General features: G+C 44.1%; 1 protein-coding gene across 1 annotated transcript in view; it reads right to left on the reverse strand.

The window, feature by feature from the left end:
• LOC118475659 (DNA polymerase-like) overlaps positions 1-15,110 on the reverse strand; it is a 53,267-nt gene extending 38,157 nt beyond the window's left edge. Inside the window, exon 1 of the mRNA XM_035963911.1 lies at positions 1-15,110. This exon is cut by the window's left edge and continues 38,157 nt beyond it. The gene's annotated coding sequence lies outside the window, so the exon portion shown is untranslated.
• Between the last annotated feature and the right edge of the window lie 4,037 nt (positions 15,111-19,147).

A 19,147-nucleotide genomic window follows, 5' to 3' on the forward strand; every position in this document is an offset into this window, starting at 1 on the left:
CAGCCCGCATTCCCACTCTTCCTTTTAGGAAAAAAAATAAACATGTGAAGAAAGCCCGCTAACCCACTCTTCCTTCCCTTGCCTAGGTAGGGATATGCAAGAATAAGCAGGACAACCTACCTTATGAATTCAGTAATATGACGCTAGCTTAGCTAAAATAGCAAAAAATAAACTCATCTTAGTTGGCAATATGTCTTCTTTCTTTGTTCGTAACTTTAAACTCATTGAACTAGCGCTAAAGCACTCGCATCTCTGAAATTCTAGGCCAAAAGCTATGCTGACCGATCCATAAATCTATAAACAGAGTTTAGAGAGCCATTACTTCTTTCTTCCCTTGGATCTGGAGGCAGACTTGAGTATTAAATAATAGAACGCAGCATGGACAACGAATAAAGAGAATGTACGGAACAACGCCTTCTTCTTTTTCCGGCCTGGCAAATCCCTGACCAAAGACAGTGCCAGAAGATAGCCAACACAGGACAGAATACTCTCTAGAAAACAGATCGCCAATTGGCGACTTGGTTCATCGTCCCACGAGTCGGTGACTCATCTCTACTTTTTAGTTCGTAACAGTCATATGCCAGACGACTTTCTACTTTCCTCCTGATGAAGAACCCCCGCAGACTCTGATTCCTCTGGCGAACAACTTCCTTCTTTTGGGAGATATTATTGATATGGAAATCCAATACTTTCCACTGTTCGACCTGACCTCTTCGCGACTAAAGACCCGCCTGTTCTAAGAGGATACTACTTACTTAAGAATAAGCCTCAACTCTCAGATAGAATAGATCTCTTTTCAAGCTCCTATTTAAGTGTAAGTGCCAGGACTGGACTTCCCACACGTATTATATACCTGCCGATGTCCCAATTCATAAAAGAGCTTCCTCTTAGCCACTTGAACTGATTTAAGAAATCTATCTCTGGCAACTTGAAAACAACCCAACCTATTCCTTGGGCGCTTATGCTTTCAACAGAGCTGACTTCTTTGTGACCAGCACTGATGCTTCGTCTGCTGCGATCGGACGATCAATACAGATATAGAATGTGACACCGTCGACTCTGCTGCCTTACATTCTATTAAAGAAAACCTCACATATATATCATTGAGTCATACTTTTAGTTTTCATGCTCGTATAACTGTCAAATCACTACTAATCCTTTCTAGACAATCCCGGCACGGCAGGCACTGGATAGAGATCTGACCTTATGGAAATGGGAAATGCCTATGCTTTTTCGACTCTGACTTCCCCATAACCTGGCGCTTCGCCCGTGGTCAATGGTACACTGGCCAACGGCACTACGGAAAAAGGTCTAGTTGATACTAGAGAATCCCCGCTCCAATTTCCTACGGCACTCTTTCTTTCTGTGTGAGTGCATACCTACTTTCCGGATAGTTTCCCACTTCTTAACCAGCGGCAGGCTTGCCCGTCACCCCGTCACCATTCACATTCACCTTGGGGGCCCCATGCTCTTCAAGACTTCTATGTATGATACCTCTCCCTCTGCTAAGCTTCCCAACCCAAACCTTTCCCGGCAAGCAAATAGAATAGAATCCTATCCTATGAAACAAGCTTCTACTATTCAAATCAAACCTCAGAGTCTTCGGATGCACGTGCTTTGTGAACATTCCATCTCCTGCACAAGACAAACTCAGCTGTGAAGGAATGAATGGGAATGGGCTTGTCGGCTGTGAAGACTATCATCTGTAGGCGAGCGAAGCAAAGCCCTAGTTCAATCTAGAGGCCGTCACGAAGGGATCCCTCGGGTCAACAAGCAAGGGATGAGCGCTTTGTTGCTTTATTATCACATTAGAGAAGCGGAACCTCCAAGCTCAGACATCTCGAACTCAGAAACTACCCTTCTATCCCACCCTGCTCCTCCGGCATCGGAAGCAGAACTACCTGACCGAAGGGAGATAGACAGGAAGGGAAGACGGTCATACAAAGGCCGAATAAAGCTCTCTTGAAGCTGCATCTGAATAGACCTAGAGTCACTCAGTACATACGAACCCTTGAATAAATAAGAATTGAGAAGTATGAAATGTGGGCATCATAACAAAAAAAGAAAAAGACCGAACCTGTAAGACTAATGTCTACTTATTTATACCTTTGAGAGGTCCACTTAGACTATTATTATTTTCTCTTTAGCTACGTAGGTTATATAAGATTCAATTCAATCTAACAAGCGGACCCTTCGGCTACCACAAGATATTTAGAAACCAAAGAAGCTGAGCCTACTTTACGCACTTAAGGCAGCAGCAGATGATGAAGAAATGGGCGGTAGATGATAATGAGAAAGGGCGCCCCTTGGCATTTCCTGCGGGGGAGTCTGATTGATCCAATCACGACGAATGATGTCAACCCCCTCTTTTGCGCCTAACTTGACTCTGATTCCCCCACTATGAGAGCTGATCCAGGGGCTAGTTCGGCTACAGAATGGAATTTACGAAAGCCCGTCTTTCCGACTCAATGTATTGCCCTTTGGGACCAGGATCTGACGAGGAAGTGAGAGAGGGGACACCAAACATAGGTGCGTACCATTGCCCCAATCCAATGGACTATGTCATACAGGGAGGAACCCATGGAGGTTGGAAAGAAAGCAGGTTTTGCTTCTGCTTCCTTCGAGCTCCCACAGCAGTCTAGAAGTCTTCCCCAGGGCGCTAAGCGATAATTTCTGTCCTCAGGACGTGGGGGAGCAAGTTTCGAACCCGACACATCCACTGCACGATCCTTTTCAGCTGTAGTTCCGGGATTGGATTTACAAGGGGGCGGGAATTCTTTGTTAGCTTTAGGCTAGCAATCCGGTTCAAAGCCAGATTGGCCCACTTATTCGAATATAAAGAAGAGGAAGACAAACTAGCCAAGAGACAGAAAAAGGTAGAGACCAACCACCGAAACAAGGGAGTAAGGGCTAGGGGTATATGGGCCAAGAAAGGTCCGATGTATCGGTCAGCTATACCTAATCCTTCACTTAAAAACGCATCACACCCTTTGTAGGTTCAAGCCGAAGTCAAGCATGATCACCTACTGCAAACTCCAAATATCGTGGTCGGCGTACCTGGTCCTGAGCAGCTTTTAATCTAGAATAAGTTGAATCTTCTCGGCACTCTCCTTCATCTTCTGTGGCCCCGTCGGTCGGTACGTGCCAACCCCAACAAATCGGGGTACGACAAAGGTTCCCGTTCGCGTGCATCCAGCAGGAATTGAACCCGCAAATTTACCAATTATGAGTTGGGCGCTTTCACCATTCAGCCATGGATGCTTAACAGGGATCATCGTACATCGTAAATAACCAATTTTCATATAGAAAGACATATCATAGAAAAATGAAATCGAAAATATTCGGAGATGACTATGAAAACACCTCTCCGGATCCTCGAATTGAAAGAGAGATTGAGAGGGATCAAGAATCCTAATTCTCGCTATTTGGAATGGATCCAATTCTATTGAGTCTGACCCATAGTGATCATTTCTCTTTAGCAAAGAATGACCTTGGTTATCAAAGGATTGAACAACCGAGATCCATTTACTTATGATACCTAGTTGACATTGCTAACAAGGATCTAATGAATTATGAGTTTAATAGATTCTCTTTAGCAGAAAGACGTATATTCCTTGCTCATTATCAGACAATCACTTATTCCCAAACCTCGTGTGGGGCTAATCGTTTTCATTTACCATCTCATGGAAAACCCTTTTCGTTCCGCTTAGCCCTATCGGGTATTTTAGTGATAGGTTCTATAGGAACTGGACAATCCTATTTGGTCAAATACCTAACGAAAAATTCCTATTTTCCTTTCATTAAGGTACGAGGGCTTCTTATTCCACAAGAACGAAAGCACCTTTTCATTCTTTCATATACTAGGGGTTTTTACTTGGAAAAGACAATGTTCCATACTAAAGGATTCGGGTCCATAACCACGAGTTCCAGTGCACTAGATCTTGTAGCACTTAGCAACGAGGCCCTATCCATTAGTATTCCACATAAGAAATCCATTATAGAAACTAATACAATTAGATTAGCTCTTCATAGACAAACTTATTACTGCAATGCAATCTCGACATGTGGAGTGGAAGAGAAGAGGATTTTAGCTTCCAATACCGGATTGATAGCTGTGAGTGGAAGGATGGATGTCCTAACACGAACGGAGTCAGGTTTACTCCACAAGTGCCGATACCTCTGCCCTCGAATGCGGAAGTTGATTGTGTTTGTATCATATCAAGCCCTGCTCTTGTTTCTATATCGATAAGTGCCAGCTCTGGCAACCCAGTTTGAAGCAAGCGCCACTTTAGCGCGTGTACAGAACTAGTCTCAGAGGATGATTCTTGATTCTCTAAGCTTTTCGCAGCGCAGCCTAGGAGGTAAGGTAAAAGAACCTAGGTGTTAGTTGTTCATTTCACTCTAGAAGTTTTTGCTCCAGCAATCTACTTCCCATCCCAAAGGTAAAATCCGATTCATTGATTTCGATTCAAGAATCTCTTATTTCTCCGGTAGAAGGTGCCAGAAACATGGATTTCTTGACTGTCTGCAGAATGCGAACCTGACCGATCTCGTTCCTCGGGGCACTTACTCTATTGGAGCAATCCATCCGGTGGGGCCAGACGCATCGTCGGCAGACTAGAGCGAGCCTTAGTGAATCCTGAGTGGATCCAAAAGCATGAAGCTTCCTTTCCTGTGCTGAATATCTTACGCGGGGCTGCAGTGATCATGCCCCAATCCTCGTCTTATTCCGGCTGCCAGCTCTGGACCAAAGCCATGAATTGAGCATGTGGAAACCCACCCCGTAGTGAAGAAAGCTCCCGGTCACAGGAAATCCAATGTTTCTGAAAAAAGAAGAAACTGTTTTAGACCAAACTAGCGCTCAAAGCATGGGATAAGCAATCCTTCGGAAAAGCTGGAGACAGAGTGAGGATATGCACTCAGGCAGTCAAAGAAAATCGATTCAAGCAAGACTTGATCCCTCAATGCTGAGCTTCTTGATTTGATCCAACCCCTCACTCAAAGCTGGTACAACTCTTGCAAGAAAAAGAGAGCGAGAAAAGGTCTACTCGACGAGAGAGACCCACACATACTTTAGCCCCTTTGGGACGGTTCCCTGTATTGCCTAAAAACGATTCCGATTGGAAGTAAGAATTCCTCTTTCTCTAAGGCAAGTTCACCATTTCATTTCTATTTTTGAGCAGATCGGACTTATGAAAGATACGATTTCTTCGAATTCCCTTTCCCGATCCACGAAGGATGCTTGCTCGTAAACTGGTGCGCAGCGAAAGATATTCACTCATATTCTATTTGAATCTAATTCTACGAGCCCCTTTTCTCCTCAAGAAAGCAGAAAGCAGGAAGAAAACACGGAATACACGGCGGAATACACGGGTTCTCAGACGTGCCGGAGTTCTTGGGTTGCTAGAAGAAGCTCTGACGGGCGCAGTTCATGATTGTGCTGGCACTTCCTTAGCGGCCTCAGCTTGAGATATATTTGTCACATCCATAAAAAACCCTCTTGATTCCACGTTCGCGGATGAGCCTCTAGCCTACTCCACGGGGGTGCCAATCTAGCGGGCCTATCTTATCTATTCTTCAGCGGTTTCGACGGGAGATGCTTTCAATTAAGAAGGCGTCATATACCATATACGAATGGGAATGGGAATGGGATTGATTGGTAGCAGATGTTCAACATTCACACAAGCCTTAATCGACCTTAAAGAGCGTATTCCATATAGACTTCCGGCTTCTTTCTTCGTATCTCGCAATGCTACTTTATTTCAATGCAACACCTCAGTTACTGCTTGAACAGCTGTCTTCTTCGTCAATGATTATGGATTCTTTCGTTGATGCCCAGAATGGCTCATTCCGCAAGGATAAGTTTGCGTATAGAATTATTGAGGGCCATGGCTCTACAGGTGTGGCCTTAAGCTACGCTCCGAAAAGTTGGATCTTTATGTGAGAAAGAGTATTTATGGTCTATAAGTGTTTCTTACTCTTTAAACCAACTTCTTCTTAAACAAAGGGAAGAGTACACTCCACGAGATCCAATGAGGAACGTATAATTACTAGAATCGTGCCGGTCCAGGCCCGGGACCTCCTTCTTGTCTGGTTAGCTAGCCCAGTTCATCTAGAATTGTCATATAAAGTCAAGGCGCCGGGATTCCAAGTCTAGGTTTCTTTCCTTCTGTCTTTCTTTGGCACAAGAATGTGGGGCTAAGTCACAGATAGTGAAGTCAAGACTCAGCTCGGGTAAGAACGGATGACAGGTCGATAAGTTTACTAGTTTTGCAGCTTTACGAGCATAACTTTAGAAAAAGGAATCCAATTATCTTAGTAGCCACGTGTTGAATAACTTTAGGGATGAAGCCTTACCAATCACCCTATTCCGCCGAACCAGCATTCCTGATACCTTCTTCCTGTGCTTATACTCTCTGAAATGGAGACTAGGATCTTTTTCTTTCTTCCGGCACCTTTCTTTAAGCTAGTCGACTCTCCCTCGATGGAAAGTGGATGACCGGAGGATAATTTCTGTTTTGATCGCCAGTCTGGCGAGTCACTCTTTGATTCCTTTATTCGGGGGAGTTCCACAGATCCATTCGACTTTCTTATATATTCCCACTCCACTTTGGCAGTAGATCAATTCCAACAAGGGTCTCTTGGCACAGCCACTCTTATTGAGGAAGCTTCTTACGTAGTTGATATTCCTCTCCTCGAGTATTTTCTCCTCTCCCATTCCATTATAGTAGTTCCCATTATAGTTGTGCAAGAGGAAGTAGTTTTGAATCAACCACCAACAGGACAAACCTCTTACTATGGCTATCAATGAGAAGCCCTGAGTTTTGAAGTTAGCCTTTCTCTAGCCAGATTAGATACCTGATTTATTGCACCCATTTCCATTGCCAACTAACGCTCATACGTTTCCATTGCTGGGCAGGCTACTCGTAGAAGAATATAAACACAGTCTATCAGCAGAGTTAGACTGGGCTGAGGTGGAGACCAATACAAAGTTTCTCGAGAGACAAGCAGAAGATCTATCAAGTCAATTCCAAGTTTCGGCCTTATGGGACTAAGACTCTTTCAGATTGATGCTGAAATAAGAGAATTGACGCTCTCCTTTCGATTCGATACGACATTTTGAGATCTTTGAGCGAGAATAGCATCCGAACGAGAATTCCACTGGGCTTGAAGGCGCAGGCCTTAATGATGTGGTGGTGGCAGTTGATTATTTTCTTAAGTAAGTAAGATTCCCTAAATAAGGACTTTTAGTGGGCCCAGGTTTATTTCATGATTTTCTGCTAAAGTGCCAGTCAAAGGATAGATTGATAGCTTTATCACTCAGCTTATCAGGTGATTCCTGTTTATGTTGGGGTAGGCTTGATGGATGGCTATATTCCTCCAAGAGGGAGGGGAAGAGCCCGAGTCAAAGTTCTTTGTTGACCAATCAAAGAGAATGAAAGAAATATAGAAAGAATGGATTAGTGTCAACTCCATGAATCGGTACAGGTAGAAGTAGAGGGGGCATGCCAAAAAGAATTTGAGAAGCCTCGTTTCTGAGCTTTTACAGCATCTTTTGATTCAGAAGCATCTCCCACGAAATCACATAACATAAGTGATCCTGCGGAACCGGCTTTCCTACACTCACTGATCCATTCAAAGGATTTTATTTTCTCACGACTGATCCGCACTTCAGCTCCGATATTAATAAGCACTGCCTTCTAGCCAGTCTAGTCCCGGAGACATTATACTCTGGGTCTGGCATCGCCTCGCAAGATCATCTAGTCTAGATTTACTCGGGTGTGCCCGATTTCCATGATCCCTATTTCATAGCTTGGCTTGGGTTGAAGGTGAAGTCTTTATATTCTAGTTAGAGTCACTACTTTAGCTTTAGAATGAGGAACGTATCGTATATAGAATGAGGAACGTAGAATTACTAGAATAGAAAGGCGAATAGAAAGACTAGTTACTCGCTCTAAAGTATTATACGTGAACTATTCTCACAGAGGAATGAAGGGAGCTGGAACCAGGCTGCCCAGGAAGGATTTCTGAGCTCTACTCTAGTATTGACTGGCTTTCAAGGAATGGAGCTGCCTATATAAATAGAAAAAGCTTTGCCCAGCGAGAATTTCATTTCTTTAAGTAAGCTGCTAGGTCTTATTTGATGAAAAGCAAGACAATCCACCATGGATCGGAGGGGGCTATATACGAAACTGAGGAGCTCTTACCTCTATTTATGATAATAGAATAGCTTTGGGTGGCTTCACTTATCTGATAGCCAATGAGTCACTATTCCAATCACCGCCCCTCGCTCGTGCCCATCCATTAACGGAACGGACTTACCGTTACTAAGCTCGTAAAGAGGAGGGCTATCTTTCTTTGAGGTTGCGTATGATTCTTAATTTGAAATGAATGAATCTGTTCATAAGATTTGGATCGAAGAAGCTGCCTTACCTTCTTCTCAACCCCGTCTTCGAAAGAAAGCGAGCTGCTACTTTCTCTATCCATACTCTATCCATATCTGCCACTAACATAACTTTATAGCATAGCTGGATTGGATCCTTGGTAGGAAAAACCAAACTAAGGAACAGGACTGGATCCTAATGGTCAATCACCCCGGCAGCACTTCTATTTCGGTTATCCCCCGCCCGCAGAAGCTGATTCGATTCAAAGATATGCGAACGAAAGGAACATCGAACACACGATATGTGATTCGAGATGAGATTGCCATCCCAATAGGAATAGTCATAGGGAGCTACCAGACCCCGGCCATACATATCCGAATGAGACGAACAAGCATTCCTCCGTTTTAGGTCACTCCCTTCTCAGGATACATACGACTAGAGCGTAGATACTTTACCCCCCTTCCAGTAAGGGATCCTGCCAGAGGAATTCGGGGAAGAGAGGGACAGCTATGCATCGAATTTGGATTCCTCTCCTCACATTATACGTGTGGGTGCCAAAGTCAATAAAAAAGAGACCTGGAGAAAGGTGGTCCTGCAAGAAATGTTTTGGGACTGGCCTCTGACTTTGAGGGACTAAAAGATTATTTTATTTTATATCTATTTGGAGAAATGTCCCGGCACTTTTATAGGTTGAGGTTCATTTTCACCCGATCAACCTCGTCGATCGCAGGCAGCTCAAAGAGCGAGTGCAACAGTCTTTCTTTCTTACCTGGATAATGGAACATGCTCTAGAAGCCCGCTTTTAGAAGCTTTATCCGTCGTTCCATTCCAGCCCCTCTTGGGATAATGAATGTAGCGTAGGATATAAAAAGTGAGTTCTAGGCCCGATTCGTCTATAGAAAAAGGCTTGTCCTTTTAGAGCTCATTGGATAGGAGAGAAGAGTTTTCAAGGCATTTTTCAGGACATATTTATTTATTTACTCTTTTTATGACTGGCCTAAGCGCCCCCGAGAACTTTTAAGGGGACCAAGAGTTGCAAAAGATCGAGTGGAGCTTGGGAGAGTAGATTTCCAATCTGAAAAACCAGCATCTGCTTATGGTGCAAAATCCCATATTCGCTTTTCAGCTAACTAAGTAGAGTGCCCGCGGATATATATGTTCTTTTCAGGGATACGCTTTTTATGAATATGCAGTTCCAGATCTTGGTAGGTCTGTTTTTTCTTTTATTGGCGCCTGGAGGACTAGCCAACTACCTTGGGAGGGTCAATTGTTTTGAAAAAAGGTTGCATCTCCACGGAGTCAAGGGTGCTAAAGCGCTTTTCAGCCGGGCCATGGAAAACTTTTTACTTCTGATTTCTATCCTTAAAACTCCGATTTTTCGAACTCTTTGTCCCGATCTCTTAAGTAAAATCCGGTTGATGCCCAAATTCCCATTGAAATGCAGAAGTCGAAAATCCATTTGGGTTAGGAGATATGAAGTAAGCAGTATTGGATGGATCCTTAGTTCGGGGGCTACTGGGCCGGTTCTTGGAGATCAAAAAAGTTCTCCGTTTTCTTCTAAGTGTTGATGGGAACAGTCGTAAAGATCCTTTCTAGTAAGAAGATCCTTTCTAGTGGACCTCGGGAAGTAGTGTAAAGCATGAGCCCATCTCTTCTCCCGATATCACAAGAAATGCTTCTACCCGACCGGATTTCATCCAAGTAGATATCCGATACTTGACTCCTAAGCGGTAGGACATCCTTCCAGTCACTGTTCTCAAAGGACAGGCCAGATCACCGAATACTGCCATTGGTAGATCCTGAAAAGGATGAAGCGATAGAGCCTTCTCGTAGAGCGATAGAAGACAGATAAGCCGAACCCTATGCCAGCCGGGTCATGCTGTTATTGTTGATGATGCCGGTGATCATCTAGCCCTAGCCATGGATTGTGATGTGCCGGATCTAGATGAGTGAGCCTTTACGTTCCGTCCCCAGTTGGTTCTTCCAAAAGGGATGGAAGCCCGCGCTATAACATGAAATCATGAAATAGAGAAGTAAGTCTAGTGGGCCCCGTTCAAATCAAGTTCTGCTTACCGCTGATTCCCCACGGGCTACTACTGATTCTACAGCTCTAGGCCCAGGCCAATCCAATAATACGAGTAGAGAGGTGGTAGGATATGAGTTCCAATCTCACCCACAAGGGTATGTGCTCCTTGGTTATCGAACTATTCCAAATAAATCTACATAGGTAGAGATACAGTGCCAAGTTCGTGGGATTTGACTTCCTTGTCCATGCCGTGCTTCCCTGACTCGAGAACGGATTATTCTTCTACCTCTCAGAGCGGAGCAGCTTTCTTCCTCGCATCGCGAAACAAGACAGATCTTCGTACAGTCCAATCAAAAGTCTATGCCGAATCCTCAGATAGGTAGAAGGAATTCACCTCCCCTCAATAATCAATAGCTCCACTCCAAAGTTATTTTATTCGTCACATGGCGTAGTTCCTCATTGGATTCAGGATTGCATTGCATTCATCCTTAGCTTTGCTCAGCTCCAAAGTTATTTTATTCGTCACATGGCGTAGTTCCTCATTGGATTAGATACTGTTCCAACAGAAATGATACCCTTCCACTCACTTCATTCTACTTCCAATACGGGACAGGATGCATATTCCATAACGGATTAGAATCCTTTTGTTTCCATGAAACCCCACCTACAAGGTTCGTTTTCCCACTTGTTGGGATGGCCTTCCCGGGTTGCCAGAGCTATTTAATGATTCCAGAAAGAAAAGAGTCACTGTGAGGAATCCAAAAATATCTGGGTGCCTGTGCTATTCATGATTTCGACTAGTTTAGTTCTCTTAAGGCCTATGGCCCGCGACCTAGAAGGAAGTGTGCTGCGTTCCTTCATCTCGTACATGGATGAATACCAGATTTTCCCTTACTAATTCTGATTATGAAAGCATCTCCTCTTCTCGAAGCAGATAGAAGAACTATTTAGGGTTGGCCCGGAACTTACTTCTAGTGATCTCTATGCCTTTACCCCAGACTATCAAGTAGAGCTTAGAGCGCTTTTATCCCTAAAGCATTCGTGCTAGCAATCATGCCAGAACTCACTTCCATGGACTGAGCTATTTCATGAAAAAAGAAAGATAGGTGTCGACCCAACTCAAGAACAAGTATTTCCAGCAAGTAGGAGTGACGGTATCAAATGATATCAAGTTGAGCATAGCCGCTGGGCTAGCATGAAAGAATGATGTGCTCCAGAATCTCGTACTAGAGACGGTAAGGTAGCACGGAATTCATTGAAAGGTGTGCCAGAGAGATAAACGGTGTGTTCAGTCTCCCGCGCATGTTCGCGTTCTCCACAAATCTGGCTTTCTAAGGGCTCACCTTGAGTGGTAGTTCCCGATCTTAGTTCTCATAGTGGACTCGCAATGACATATGGAAATGGATCTTCTCTTCTCCCTGGCTATCAACGGAAAATCTCCTATCATCCAAAAACAAGGGGTTTCTTACTTCGGGTGGCCAGTCTGCTTTCAAGACAGTTTCCTCTGCATAGGTTGAGGGGTTAGTCTTCTTGCTTGAAAGGCGGGGTATCTAATTTCGAATAGAGTTTCCTTGCTTGCCGCCTAGCTGATCTTGAAGATTGTGGAAGACTCCTACTGCCATCTAATGGTTCTTACCAAATCCCACTGTCCTTCTTTTGGGGTGCCGGGCTATCTACTATGGTATGCAAGAAATCAGCCATCTCTTCTATTGGAACCTTATGGTGACTATTTGCTCGCTCGGAAGTAGATCTGGATCTGGATATTTACTATTAGTATCTCTCTTTCTGGAGTGCCGTTCTAAGGTTTCTCTTGACTCAAGAATAGTAGGTGCGGGTCTAGTAGACGTAGACAGACAGTGGCATGATTCATATTCCGGACTTTCATATTCCTCTACCTAAGATAGATCCGCGCTCGGTGCGCTATCGCCTATATAAGTTAAGTTAAGTTAAGTTAAGTATGGAAATTGGGAACTCTTTATAGGAGTGAGTTGCTCATCGGAAACTCAAAGTCAGCAAGCAGTTCTTGGATTGGCCCGAGAAATCTCCATTTGCTAGTGCTCGTCCCACCATCAGCCTCATAGCATTGAAAGGACAGGATGGCATCGATTCCATTCAAAACTGGAAGTGAAACAAAGTCAAGTAGTCACAGACCCATTTATTCTTTTTTTGTCATTGGATTGGATACGTTACAGGGTTCGTTCACGACCCACACTCGAGACTGTTCATTTCATTTCCATATTCAATAGCAAGCACACTGTTAAGGCTCATCTTTATGCGGGTTCTAAGCTAAGCTGGCACAGAAAAATTCTTGGATTATGGACACGCTACTGATCCTCATTGATCGACTCGGGCCTGCCCCTATATATGTATTTATTTGATCAGGGCCTATTCCCACTATCACAACAAAAATAGAATTCCCCGGGTGTCTACGGAGCTCACTTCTGAGATAGAGCTGGCTTCTCACTACCGGCACTCGCTAGAAGAGAACTCTCTCTTGACTGATCCTGATCCCATTCATCGCAACAAGACTGGTACCAATATGGACTTGCTTCCTACCAATCCTTCCTATAATGAGTTCCCATTAAAGTAAAGTAGAGTTCCCACCTCCGCCTAGTCCGTTTTCCCGTGATTTTCGCTATCAACCAGATTTTCCCTCGTACGAGAGTCTGAAGAAAAGAATCAAGTATGGAATCCCGGGATTTTCGTCCTCAAGCCTTTTTTATTAGCGAAATGGGATGATTTCATGCCAAAAAAATGGACTTTCGCCGTATAGCGAGATAAAGAATTTGAATTGTCAATCGACTCTCTAGAGGGAAAAAGCGAGAATGAACATTTGCCGTATAGTGAGCATCAAGTTTTTCATTTGAAATTGACTCGTACGAGGGAAAAAGCGATAATGGACGATTTTCCCATTGAGACTCAGTTTTTTCAAAAGAAATCTGATCCTCCGGCCAAGCCGAAGTTCCTGGAACATATGGATCAATCAAGTGGTAAGCCGCCCGGAAGAAACCTTTCCCTTGCCTCCCTTACCGAAATCAAATCAGGGCGACCAATCAAGCTAGGAAGAAGGATACCGACCTTCTCCATTGATCATATAGAAATGAATAACGAACTGGCTAGATGAGAACCGGCTGAAAAGCAAAGAGACTATTTCAACCAAGCAACCATGGGAACACAGACCCGCACCCACGATAAGAACTCTTTTCGGAGGAAGCTTCACCTTTATATGTATGCCATCCATTTCTGAGTGAGGCAGGCTATTATCGTTCTCCGCAAGGAATCAACCTTCGAGAAAAAAAGGGAGTCCATCTTTAAAATCTTATGCTGCCCCAAAATGATGGAACCAGCCACTAAAGGCAAGCTACATCTCTTCTAAAAGAGGAATTAGGAACGGGAAGTAGGACTCATTTCACAATGCAAAACACATAAATGAGAGCACTTTGCTTAAAGCTGAACCTACGAATCTGTACTTGCGCTTTTTCACTTGCTCCCCTCAGAAGAAGTTAGAGCTGACATTTATTCAGGAGGAAGTGTTGTTGGCCATGTAGGTTAAGTCTTCCTTGCTTTCAGGGACTTCTTTTTGTTGTCATCTACTTGGTTTCAGGGATCTCTGTATGTGTGCTGTGCATATACTTCCCTATACCCTCACTTCATCAGGAAAGCAGTCGATTCTCATCTCAGAAGATCTTACTAAAACGCATCGCTCATCTACGTAAATTCCAGTCAAGTCAGGGAAGTTGCTGAGTTGATAGGTCAAAAGTACTACTTTTGCCACTAGGTGAGATACACTTTTTTGTCAATCGAGCCTGCCGCCCAAGCGAAAATAGGGTTCCGTGGTTTTCCCACTAGGGGAGATAGACTTTTTCTTCTCTTCTCCCTGTGGAAAATAGGCTTGAGTCATTTTCCAGCACAAACATTTTTCAAAAAGAAATCCACTTTCCCAAGCTAAAATAGCAAGTACTACTTTGACAGCTATATGAGATAGACTTTATCTCAATCCATCCTCTCTTTTACGAGAATGAAGAGGAACAGGAATTTGGGAGTTAGTTGGTTTTCAAAAGATAGGAGTCATTAGAGTTGATACCGCATCCCTTATTCTTATTCGAAGGAAGCAATCCCACTACAGGCTAGCATTACCGATACTTGTACCAATACTTCTCTTAGCTTGTCATTTCTCCTATCTTTTGAAGAAGGAAAGGAAGAAGTAGTTTTAGTTAGAAATTAGGATTAGGAGAGTGCTGCGCTTGTGTTTTTGGAAGAAAATGCAGCTCTATCCTGGATAGATCCTTGATTCACCGCCAGCGGAGGGCCAGAAATAAAGAACTTTGTCTCAACGGAGAATCTCTTCTGCTCATCTCCGCGAAGAATGAACCCGTTACCACTACAAAGTGAGAAATAAACCGCCAAGGATATACCATTTTTGGCTTCCATATCTGCACGGGGCAAGGGAAGAAATATATCGTAGAAAACATCCTCTCCTCAAGCTAGGAAGCAGGATTGGAAAGCTATGGTTATATGCTGCCCAGGTCTTGCGGTATAGGACTTTACTACTCTACTCGGATGCCAGAATCAGAAGATATCATATTCTCCCAGTTGAGGTAAGAACCAAGGTCATCTAGCCTCTCATATCTTAGCTTAGGTATGGCTCGGTGCTGCTTACTCGAAAGGAAAAGAGAACTCGACTGTGTGTGCTACTACTATCTCCATATCAGGGTCGGGGGTATCCTTTAAGGAGTGTGAGATGAGAATATTTCCAGATCTAGATCTCTTTCTTTGTAAGTGGAACACCATTCCAGATACGGCTAACTGCTTGTTTTTCTTTGCTTGGCTTGAAGGTTGTATCTGTTTTCCATCCATTGATACGTTAATATTTCCATCCTTTCCTTTAAGCTACTCTCTTTCCTCAAGGTTGGTCCAACTTACTGATGTCGAATTCAAATAGTCAAGCCTTATCTTATAGTTCTAACGTTGAAGAGCTTAAGGATGCATTTCTTTTGAAGGAGAAGGAAAAGGAGTTTCGATGCAACTACTTAATTCGTACGTTATAATCGTGGGGACACCAAATACCTCTCTTCTCTGTCGTCGCAATAGAGCAGTTACGATACTGCTTCCAAGGAATACTCTTTTCACCAAAAGCAAAAATCCCTTTCGTGGCCGGAGGAAGATAAACGGCGATACAGTCTGAAAAGATAGTTGGTCGTGTGCTAGTGAAAACCTCTTTGATAGAGCAGGGGAAGTCCCATTGGGCATAGTAGCTCACGTTGTTTGAGGCAGATTCTCCATCCAGGAATTCCAGTCTTTGACTCGGGAAACGAAGAAGGCCGCCCTTAGACCGGGTAGTCCTTGGGCACCCTATATACCCACCCCCGAATGGACAGGTAGCCAACCAACCTGGCGGGAGTCGGCGGCAGAAGTGCCTGCTTGGTACGGCTAAACACTTCTCTTTTCTTATTTTTTATCCACAATTCCTGGCTCCCTTTCTTAATTGGGTAGACTTGGGCCATTGTGCAATTACCATCCTTTGTGCGACCAGGCCCCACGGGAATCGCCTTGAAGATGTCCACCCTTTCTTAGAAAAATGGAAAGAAAGGTGCTCAGCGACGACTGCCCCTTCTACCTTTACTTTTTTGCCACTCTGTCTCTTTGGAGCATCCGTTTCCTCATATTATCGATTCATAAAGGTCCATGAAGGAAAGAAGACCGCTTTCCTTGCTTCGCACCTCGTCATAGCCCTGAAAAGCTCACACCGGAGTTCTAGTTAGAGAATGGGGTATGATTCACTACTTGCCTACTGCTACCTGGGTCGTGAGATCGAAGAAGGTATACTATTAGACAAGGTTCATTCCAGCTTTGCTGCTCTTTTTCTTTTGATTCTTTCTGTTTCTGTTTACTTGAGCTAATTCTTTACTTGCTTTCGAGCTAACTTGGCGGAATGGAATCACAGCAAGAGACAGGGCTAATGGTTGGTTCTGTCTACTATATTTAGTATGATTTTATATCTTCGACCTTAAGAGGCGGTTTACGAAAGAGAGAGAGCTCGTGGAAGACTTGAGAAATGGAAATATCTTTCCATTTCTTCCTAACAGGATGCAATGCAGGTACTGTTTAGTTTAGTAAAGAAGGAACAATCCTCGTATTGGAACGGTCGAGGAATATCCCTCACCCTCGTATTTGAAAAGAAGTGAATCAAATACAATAGTAGGTAGGAAAGAAAAGCCATCCTTTGAGTAGTAACTTTACCAACCAAGGTAGGGATAGTCGAGAGCAGGATGCCGGCCTTTACTGTTTAGAAGAAATGAAATTGATTCACCGGCAAAGAAACGACTACTGCGAGCAGGAGCGATGCAACCGACGGGAGGACAATCCTAATTGGATTGGCGGACTAGTGAAATTCATGTAATTTAGAGTTGGCAATGGGAGCTGGTGATAAACAGGTAAGGAAGCACTCGACGAATAGTGACATTTATGAATGCAAAGCGGGGCCAAGGCAGATATACGGATCAGGGGTATAAGCTAAACAAGCAGAAGCAAAGCCGACTTCGAACGGGGATAATCGATAAGGCAAGGCAGCCCTCCGGTCATAGGATTAACGGATTAGCTGGAAAAGTCATATGCCTCGGAGAGCAAGGGTGGTACACCAGGAACTCGGATTGCGATGCTCCGGAGAAAGTCATATCGGTTTAGTTTCGATCATATATGATATTTAAAAGAAGAAGGATCTGCCAAGGTACATTGGTGCATTGGGGATTTCCAGGAAGCAGGTCGAATCGGAGCGGAGCTGAGGCCCCGGATGCTGATTAGCGAAAACAAGAACTAGCCCCGCAGGGCAGGACATATTTTGTAGTAGTAGCTTTTCTCACTGGTAAAGCTGGATAGGTTAGAGGATGTGAGCTAGCAGCAGCAAGTTTAAGTAAGGGATAAGATTGGTCCCTCTGTGTCCGGAAAGATACCTTTCTGATCGCGACTTCGGTTACGCACAAGAAGATGGGAGCTATTGGCAAAGGTAACCACCATCACTAGCAACCAACATATGCTTTTCCAAAGCCAGAACTAGGATAGCGAGCTGGAAAGGAGAAGTGAACTGGTTGAGAGGAAGAATCAAGTAGAGCCGATAGAAGCTCTTGTTGCCTTATTTGAATATGGACCAATCGACAACCTTTTCTTTGAAAAAAAAGAGGAATCATGTTTCCGACCTTGCCCCGGACTGTTTGATGGAGCGGGGAGCCTGTAACAACTAGAACAGACAAGAAGGCTTGCCAAGATAGACGAAGGCCCTTAGCCGAGGAGCAAGAAACGGATGTGCGAACAGAGAACCTCTTAAGGTCTCTTACAGAGAAGATTCTTGCCTGGGTCTTCGGTTCCGATGTTAGTCCAGTGGCAGTTGCCTGTCATATAGTGGGTTCTTCCAGCGAGAGAATTGAAAAGCAAAGTGAAGTTTATCCAGAAGTTGACCCAAGTTTTGTCTGCTCGTGAGAAGACGGAAGAGGAACTTTCTGAACTGCTCGGGCAGGGTCACCAGTTGGCAAATAGCATTCGCGCTCCATCCGCACGTGAGAACTGGAAAGCTCAACTGGGCTCGAAGCACACTTTCGCAGACTGATCTGCTTAGACTTCGGGCGTTGGGGCTTAAAGGGAAACCACGCAAAGCTCCGGTGATCCCTATTCTATGGCAACCTCCACCTCCTGGATGGATTCAAGTTAATACAGATGGATGCTCGAGAGGTCAGCCAGGACCGGAGGAATCTTTCGAAACTGCAGAGTGTACATGGATGCTTTGCGCTTTCGTTGGGCAGCGGATTCGCATATCAGGCAGAGTGGGTTGGGACGGCTATCGCTATAGCACACTCCAAGGGCTGGAAATACCTCTGGATCGAGTCAGATTCAACATATGTTGTTTTTTATTAATATTAATAAGTCAATGGCATCTAGGTAAATTGCTACTCTTGCTGTGACTAATAGTTGGCCTATTCGCCAACTCGATGTAATAACGCGTTCTTGCAGGGTTCTTAACTGATGAAGTATTCATGGAACAACCACCTGGGTTTTCAGACTTTTTGACTCCTGATTATGTTTGCAAGTTGCATAAGCCTATTTATGGCCTTCGGCACTCGTGCTTGGTATAACGAGCTTCGTACCTTTTTAGTATATGAAGGATTCCTCACATTCCTCATTGTTATACTTAACTCCCCATTTTAGGTTAGGTTTTTATATACTAGTTTATGTTGATGATATAATCATCACTGGATCCGCAGCAGCTGAAGTGAATGCTTTTATCTCTACTCTTGCCAAACGATTCTCTATAAAGCCAGCTTTCTTATTTCCTTGGAGTTGAAGCTCACTACACTGCTAATGGCTTGTTCTTATCTCAAAGGAAGTATATCAGTGACCTCTTGCATCGACTTAACATGGCTGATGCCAAGGCTGTCTCAACGCCTATTGCTACTACTGAAGTGCTTAAATTATCAGATGCTCGCCACCGGCTGATCCAAAATTATACCGTCAAGCTCTTGGGTCCTTACAAATATCTCTCTTTGACTCGTCCGACGTCTCCTTTGCCATCAACAAGCTCTCTCAGTTCATGCATTGCCCATCCACACTTCATTGTGTGCTGTAAAACGCCTCCTCCGATATCTAGTTGGCACTCTTGACTAAGGCTCTTGCTCCGTAAGAATTCTCCTCGCACTCTTCACGCATTTGCAGATGCCGATTGGGCCGGTGATCCTAATGATCGAACTTC

This window comes from Zea mays, unplaced genomic scaffold, assembly GCF_902167145.1.
Source record: "Zea mays cultivar B73 unplaced genomic scaffold, Zm-B73-REFERENCE-NAM-5.0 scaffold_54, whole genome shotgun sequence".
Classification (NCBI taxonomy): Eukaryota; Viridiplantae; Streptophyta; class Magnoliopsida; order Poales; family Poaceae; genus Zea; species Zea mays.